We start from the raw sequence: 9,257 nt of genomic DNA on the forward strand, positions 1-9,257 counted from the left end.
TCAAAACAGGATTTGGTATCCTATAATTGCTCTTTGAATAGTTAAATCTTTATTAAATAACGTGAAATGATTTATAAACTATTCAGTATATTTTTAAATACTTTCTTTATATTTAATAATCCCTTAAGTATCGCTTTATAAAATAATCAATCAAGTAAGGGTGTCCCTTAAATGAATAAACCAATATTTCTCGAAGTTTAAGTCAAAATCTCAATCGTTCGCTTGATATATATATTACGCGAACGTACTTTGTTTATCGAAATAGAAATCTTTCGCGTTCGGCTCTCTCCGGAATTAAATCGTTATTAAAATATTTCCGACTCCCATTATCCTATATTATATTTGAAATACGTTTCAATTTCTCATACTCGTGTAAAACGAAATTTGTTTTCGTAAACAATCGCATAATTCGTATGCATTGATATCATAGACAAGCATATATATTTGAACTGTAAATCATGCCATCAATATCACAACAGTATATAAATATATAGCATGGATAGTATGAGATAGGGTTTCGAAAACTTGCCTCGAGTAATCGAAGTGGTATGGTATCTAGTGTTTGGTTGGCGATCTATAAACAAGAACCAACAGTCTAAGTTAGTACGCGATTAACGTCTCGCTTTTATTAAGCAACTTTCGCAACTACTCAAGTATAACGAATCTCCGATCGTCACATTCTCAACACTTATATTCTCACTTTATAACATGGTCGAGTTTTGAAATCGATCGTTCGCTTTAGAAAATTCATTTCGAGTTTTAAGCTCGAACGTGAGAAAACGCGCGTCAAAACTTGGTTTTTATGCGTTTCTCGCTTGCGCTCGCTTTACCAAAATATTTTTATAAAATCGAAAAATTAATATTTTCTCAAAATTCTTTTTGGAAAGTCTTCTCTACTGTCATATCCATTTTTTATAATTTTTCCAGAATCTCGAAATTATTTTAAGTCCTTCAAAATCACCATGCAAGTGGACTTAAGTGCAGTTGGCTAATCGCAGAAATGTTTTACACTAAAACGACCATAACTCCTAAACCGTAAATCTCCTCATGATGATCTACACATGTATAGAAACTACAAAACAAGATCTATCTGGTTATGGCCAGTGGTGTTCAAATTTTAACCATTTTCATGGCCGAATGTCCTGCAGAAAACAGATAAAGTGCAAGAATGCCCAAACTCAATTTCTACTACTTGATCTTAACACAATCACTACCTATAACCATCATAAACACAAGTACTTCTCAAGATCCACCCACATACACCTTATATGCTCTATATAGTACCACATACATGGATTACAACTCAACATCTCAAGCCTTTAGCAAGAACATAATCAATACAAACTCAAACAAACACAATCCTTTGGATCTTAACACTACAACAAACATAACTCTTAAATCCAACCATAAAACCTTAAAGGGTTGAAACTTATACCTTCTTGGACACTAGAAAAGGTAGTGCTAGGATTATTGAGGCTTGGTTTGCTTAGAAAACACTTAGAAGGGCTAGCTCCTTAAGAAACAAAACCAAGAAACAAGTTAGAATTTCGGAGTTACATTTCAGCACCTCATTCAAACATTTTTATAAAATTGAAAAAAAATAATTTGAGGCTGAAATTTGGTACGAAGCTTACCCATGATATAGAGAAGATATGGTAAAAATTTCATGATATTTGAATGAGTATATTTTGAGTTATGAATTTTTCTTTCTCCCTTGCTCAGAAAATCCGAACTGCTGGAATGAAAAATGGGAGAGCTTTAAGTGAGGGAAAAGGGGTTGTTTTCTTTTGTGGCTAAAGTGTGGGAGTGTATAATGAATATATGGGATGTATGCAGCAGATTTGACAATAATTTGGCAAAGGTATGGGTTGGTTTGATTGTGTGGTGAAGTGAGAAAAGGGAGAAGTATGGCTTGTGTACTTGTTTGTCTCCCATCACTATTCAACACTATTCTACTAACTATTCTAGTTAGCTTCTAATCATCTAGTTACACTCCTAACTACTAGTTAGGACTTGGTTATGCATGGCCAACTTGCATGGGATTTAATTTCTCATTCGTTTATTTATCGTAAACGCAATCGTCGTTCCATTCCGATAGTTTCCACGTATAACGACTTGTTTCGTAGCGATTTCTTTTATCGCTTATAATCCTATAACCAATTCCATTCCTTCTCTTGATCATAGAAACACCTTGATATATTATTTATTTCACGTAGTATTCCCGGTTCTACGCCATTCTTTATGGATACGAAAACACGTAGTATAATTGTGAATCTTCGAATTCCGTCGGCTTTTACATTCACTTATTTTCCTCGATAAACAAGAATATGATCTCGGATTCTCAAAATTCCACTATTCATTTTATGATGATCCCCATACGTATTACTTAATTAGCTCAAGTTACTATTCACAGAAGTTTTAAAATATTACAAAAATCAGGGTTCTTACAGTCTCCCCCCCTTAAAAGGATTCCGTCCCGGAATCAACTCACAAATAGATGGGGGTACCTTTCTCGCAGGTGGCTCTCTAATTCCCAAGTCGACTCCTCGACCTTGGGATGTCTCAATAAGAATCTAAATAGCTTGACACTCTTGTCCCTGAGTACTTTCTCTTTTCAACCAATGATTTTAACTGGTTGCTCAATGTAGAATAGATCTAGTACTTACTCATGTTTCACTATATTCTTGGTATCCGCATTATACTTTCTCAACATTGGCACATGAAAAATACTATGAACCTGTTGAAGGTTTGGAGGTAAAGCCAATTCGTATGCCACGGTTCTATTTGTCACAAAATCTCAAAGGACCCATATATCGGGAACTCAACTTCCCTTTCTTTCCAAATCTCATCAGTCCTTCCCATGGTGACACTTTCAAAAATACCTGGTCACCCACTTCATACTCTCTGTCTTTTCGTGCTAAGTCGGCATATTTACGCTGTCGGTCATCCTCTGATCAACTCAACTATGTCCCTCGTTCTTTACACCAAGTCGGGACCTAGTAACTTTCTTTCACCAACTTCATCCCAGTACAAGGGTGAATGGAACCTCCGACCATACAGCGCCTCATGTGGGGGAATTTCTATACTCGCATGATAACTATGATTATAGGCAAACTCTATCAAAGATAGGTGTTCATCTCAATAACCTTAAAAATCAATTACAAAATTTCTCAACATGTACTCCAATGTCTGAATGATTCACTCACTTTGTCCATCGGTTTGGGGATGGTATGCAGTACTCACATTCAGTTTGGTTCATAAGCATTCCTGAAAGCTCCTCAAAAAAATCTGGAGTTGAATCGGGGATCTCTGTCAGATACGATAGCTACAGAGACTCCATGTCTTATCACAATTTCCTTGATGTATAGCTCTGCTAATCTATCCACCATGTAGGTTTTCTTGATTGGAAGAAAGTATGCTGACTTGGTCAGTCGATATATAATTACTCATATTGCATCACGGTTAGCCTTAGCTCGGGGAAATCCTACCACAGAATCCATGGCTATTTGTTCCCACTTTCACATCGGAATTCCTAAGGGTTGTAGGAGTCCCCTCAGTCGCTGATGTTCCACCTTCACTCTTTAACAGGTCAAACACTTACTGACTCAATTGGCCACGTCTCTTTTCATGTTGGGTCATCAATAATATTCATTTAGATCTCGGTACATCTTGGTACCTCCAGGATGAATTGAATATCCATCGGCAATGCCAGCACGGGGGCTGTTACCAAACTCCTTTTCAATTCCTGAAAACTATCCTCACATTTTTCATTCCACGCAACCTTTTCCGTTTTGCAAGTAGGCCTAGTCAAAGGTCCTGATATCTTAGCGAAATCCTGTACGAACCTCTCATAAAACCGGTTAATTCCCAAAAAGTTCCTACTTCCGTAGGTGTGGTTATTCTTTCTCATTGGAATACTGCCTCAACATTGGTAGGGGCAACTAGCACTCTTTCACTGCTCATCAATTGTCCTAAGATCTGAACTTCATTTTGCCAGAATTCGCACCTTGAGAATTTGGCAAACAACTTTTCTCTTCTCAATGCTTCTACCACTATCCTCAGATATTCCGCATGTTCTTCCTCCATTTTAGAATAGACTAAAATATTATCAATAAAAATAATGACGCACACGTGCAAATACTTTTTAAACACTCGATTCACAAAGTCCATGAAAGCTACTGGGGAATTCTTTAGCCCGAACGACGTCACCAAGAACTCATAATGTCCATACCTCGTGCGAAATACGGTATTTGTCCCCTGTTTTAATCTTCAGTTGGTGATATCCCGTTCTTAGATCGATTTTCGAAAAGTGTACAACTCCTTCAAGTTGGTCAAACGAATCGTCAATTCTAGAGAGAGGGTATCTGTTCTTAATAGTCAGCTTATTCAGTTCCCTATACTCTGTGCACAATCGCATACTGCCATCCTTCTTTTTGACAAACAACATTGGTGTGCCTCATGGTGACACATTAGGTCTCATCATTCCTTTGTTCAACAGTTCTTGCAACTGTGAAGTCAATTCTTTCATTTCAACCGGGGCTAGCCTATATGGGGCTTTTTGAAACTGATGTCATTCCTGATGCTAATTCGATAGCGAACTCTATCTCTCGGTCAGGTGATAATCCTGAAAGGTCTTTGGAAAACACATCCTCAAATTCGTTAAAAACTGGTATGTCACATACATCGGGGCTTCTCTCTTGGTACCCGCCACGTATGCTAAATACGCTTTGCTATAATTCCTCAATAATTGCTTCGCTTGAGCAATATTCAAAAATTTCTGGGTCTGACGCTGACCCTTAATCACAATTTCCTTACCGTTAGGCATTCGGATTTTAACTTTCTTTCCTTAATAATCAATCTAAGTACCATTGCTCGACAACCAATCCATTTTTAAGACCACATCAAATTCTCTCAGCCTGAAAGGAATTAAGTCCAACTTAAAGTCCTTCCCTCCTAGTTCCCACTTGCAGATTAGATGAATCTCATTAATTGGAACAACCTCTAAATTCACTATTTCTATTCGCAATAATTCTCGCATTGGAATCACATTAAGTTTTAACTTGGCCAAAAATCTCGCGATATAAAATACTTAGTTGCTTCAGAATTAAACAGAATATTTGCAGTAACCAAATTGAGTAAAAGGTTACCTGCTATCACGCCCTAGCTGGGTTGGGGCAGTTGCTAGAATAATGTCTTGGTTGGTTGCAATTAAAGAACCTCAGTAGCTCTTTTCCCAAATTACATACCCCGAGATGTTTCTCCCCACATGACTTATGATCTGGTAGGGGTGACCGAAACTGGTTATAAAACATAGTCCTATATTGACCACCTCCCTGGGCGATACTCTTGCTTACCGGTTCGCTAAACCTGGTACCCACTACGGGTTGGGACACCGCTCCCCTCTCAGTCCTAATCGGAAACTTCTATTTATCGCTCTACCGCCTTGGCTTCCGAACTCCTCTTCTTGCTCTCTTCCTCTTTTTGACCTTGCTCACTCTCTGCCTCTACAATCGAGGCCTTTTTGCACATAGTCTGTTATCTCAAGTAATGACACTCGGTCCTGAATTCATTGTTTCAGCCCTTACTGAAATCTCCTTGCCTTTTTCTCTTTCGTGTTCACAAACTCCGGCACGAATCTCAACAGTTCAATAAATTTGGCTTTGTACACAGCCACTGACATCTTATCTTACTTAATCTCTAGAAACTCCAACTCCATCTGAGCCTCCATAAACCTGGGAAATACTTTTCCCCATGTGATAATCACATCAGTCTCCAGGGTTCCTTTAGGTTCCCACTAATAATTTGCTTCTCCTTTCAACATATAATTGGTGAACACGGTCTTTTGTGTCTCTTCTATAGGCACTATCTCAAAGCTCTTTTCCATTTCTTTCAGCCAAGCTCTGGCCTTAACAGATTAGCAGTCCCTTGAAATTTCTGGGGGTTTTAACAACCTAAAGGCCTTAAAGACATTAGTAACTGGAACATGATCAACCTGGGTTGAGGGTGACAATTTAAATTATCTCGAAGAAGATTCATAATTTGGTCCATGGGGTTTCCGCTCTGGCCTTCCCCCTCGTTAGTATCCATAGTTTCTTCTTCATTGTAATCCTCTAAGTCGAATTCATTATATTCGACTTCCTCGTGTTCTTGGTTTTTTTGGTTTACCAATTCAGCAGGGTTTGCTCTAGTTCCCCAATATGTCGGGGTGGCATCGTTATGCTAATATTAAAGATCACCAATATAACATTATTCGCGTCTCTCCTCATTATGTTAAAGTCGCTTAATAACTCGCTTTGCCACAAATACATTCTTCATTCCTCTTTAGTTACTCGCAACGTTGTGCCCACGCACCTGATTTGATGCGTTAACAAAAGACGACATCCTGTCGAGAATATACACGTAGCTCCTAGTGATATCCCACTCTTGCAATTCTGCGTCAGACTTATTGGTCTTCTCCTCCAGCAGTTCGGAGCTTGCTGCGTTGATTGCAGGAGCATGAAACTTTTCGAAAATTATTCTGTCGATTCTCGCTTTCCGTGCCGAGCTATAATGGCTTAACGGACAAAATGATTTCATATTATCGCATAGCATTCTCATCTTGGGACACGCTAAAATCTTCCTTATAGGACATAGATTCCTCAATAGTATAGCGAATACCCTTCTTGGTAGAATCGCTGTTTATCATGTATTGAACCCTTATTATCGGAACAATACTTTCAACCAATTCAGGTAACGTAATAACCTTAATAGTAAAAGAATTAAGAATCTTGATTCTTGCCTAATATGTCTCCTCAAGGACCCTCTATAAAGAGCTATGAGTAGCAAGACTCGGGTTTTCCAATCAACCCATGGTATTGGGGTATCGTTTTCATCCCGCTTTCTCCGGAGACTTAGCTCCACTTCTATATCAACATTATAAAAATCATGTACAATTTTCTCCTTTCCTCATTTTGTCGATCTTAAACGATCCCATCAATTTCCGTATAACACTTCACATAAACACTTCAACATAACTCCTGGTAGTCCATCAACAAACTCTATCGGCTCAACCAATGGACTCTCTTTTGCATATAACTCTTAGCACTCTTTTCTCTGAGTGCTACAACTCATTCTCTTCCCTTAATGTCGGCTTTTCAATCAACTGTTAATAACTCAACCAATGCCTCAACTCTTAAGGCTAAGGTCCCCTTGGGTACTACTGTCGCGACTACTCCATAGTAATCCGACTACGAACTCGATGAAAGTTCTTGTTAACTTTTAGATCCTCAGTCTACCCATTTTACTCTTACTGTTTCCAAGACTTATAACCTTTGGCTCTGATACCATTTCTGTAACACCCCCAAATCCAAGGTCGTGAATTCGGGTTGTTACGATCACTTATTAATTAAATAATTCTCTTTTCACAATATTACTCGACCTTTTATTCAGACTCACACACACACAGGTTATATGCTTGGAAACATTATTAAATAAATCATTTCCACTTATCTACCTGACGGGGCTGGCGCACAAAAAGCCTACGGAACTCACGAGCGTTCCTTACCCGCCTAAGGACAACAGTCCTGGTCTGATCCATGCTGGTAGTCTGTTGTGATATGATATATAAAAGCAAGGGTGAGCATTAAAGCTCAGCAAGGTATATATCCCCATAATTAAGTATGTAAGGATAAATAAAACCAATAATTATACTTTGTATCTCCAAAGCGTTCTGAAAGTTTATATGCTTATCAAATTTATAAAATTCTCAAAATCAACTACAATAGTATATCCACTGAATACTTGTATTCATCTCCTTCTCAAAATCATTTTATACTCGTACTCATTTTATTTCAAAATCTCAAGATGTTACTCGAACCAAGATTCTCATATGGGTGTGATATATATTCGTCAACATCCCAATTTAAAACTCAGCCTTATCGGCAGATTTCTCAAATGGATTTGATATATAATCATCAACATCCTTATTTAAACTCAGTCTTATCGGCAGATTTCTCAAATGGATTTGATATATATTCATCAATATCCTTATTTAAAACTCAGCCTTATCGGCTCTCTGTTGTATATTTCACAACAGTTTTTCCAAAATGGAAGAAAGGGACTATACTGGAATAAACCACGTATCGGTGATCAGCCGAATACGAAATTTTCTCTACTAGTAGAAGGAATACAAACCTAGCCGCCTTTGGGCTCATCAAGACACTACACGGTGGTTGCCCATTGCCGTGCAAGTCCGAAAGTCAATGGTCACATAGACCATATAACCGTACAATGCGCCACTCCGCGCTTGCATAATGCGCCACTCCGCGCCTGGTCACTGCCCGATACCACTCCGTGCCGGGCAGGCCACATTCCAGTCCCAAAACATTTATATCTTTTGCTCAAAATCCTTTTTCGAAGGAATAGGTCGTTAAAAGTTGACCTGTAAATAAGATGTTTTATTCATTACTTTTAACTCAATTGATCTTTGGGAGTTGTCGGAGTTTTGAATTTAAAATCATTTTCAAATCCCTATCTGTAGTAGGGTGACACATATATTACTCACTTGTTCTTTATTGAACGAGGAAGCAAAACTCTTATGCTTCTAGACTAAGTTCCCTAAGGTTTTGATACGTTTCAAATGATTAATCTCTTTCAAGAGTTTTGAATAATTTAGAAAGTACCTTTGGGAAATATGTCTATTTTTAAATAAGTTTTTAGAAGTCCGAAGACATTAAATATCTAAGGTCTCATAATAATCTAAGAGGGATTTAATGAATTGATAAAATCTTATAAATAAAACATCTCTGTATAAGGTTCAATGAATTGATAAAATCTTAAGTACAAAGTATTTCTAATTAAGGTTCAATGAATTAATAAAAAACCTTAAATACAAAATATTTCTGAATAAGGTCCAACGAATGGAGACACCTTAATCAAATAATCAAAACAGGATTTGGTATCCTATAATTGCTCTTTGAATAGTTAAATCTTTATTAAATAACGTGAAATGATTTATAAACTATTCAGTATATTTTTAAATACTTTCTTTATATTTAATAATCCCTTAAGTATCGCTTTATAAAATAATCAATCAAGTAAGGGTGTCCCTTAAATGAATAAACCAATATTTCTCGAAGTTTAAGTCAAAATCTCAATCGTTCGCTTGATATATATATTACGCGAACGTACTTTGTTTATCGAAATAGAAATCTTTCGCGTTCGGCTCTCTCCGGAATTAAATCGTTATTAAAATATTTCCGACTCCCATTATCCTATAT

At 37.3% G+C, this 9,257-nt stretch overlaps 1 long non-coding RNA gene across 1 annotated transcript; it reads right to left on the reverse strand.

Annotated features, from left to right (window-relative positions):
• Positions 1-337: 337 nt before the first annotated feature.
• Positions 338-1,780, reverse strand: LOC141695130 (uncharacterized). The gene is made up of 3 exons (XR_012564306.1): positions 1,635-1,780; positions 1,436-1,513; positions 338-574 (listed from the first exon to the last, which is right to left on the reverse strand). It is a non-coding gene; the product is annotated as an uncharacterized LOC141695130 (long non-coding RNA).
• Positions 1,781-9,257: the final 7,477 nt, after the last annotated feature.

Source organism: Apium graveolens, chromosome 11 (assembly GCF_009905375.1).
Source record: "Apium graveolens cultivar Ventura chromosome 11, ASM990537v1, whole genome shotgun sequence".
Classification (NCBI taxonomy): Eukaryota; Viridiplantae; Streptophyta; class Magnoliopsida; order Apiales; family Apiaceae; genus Apium; species Apium graveolens.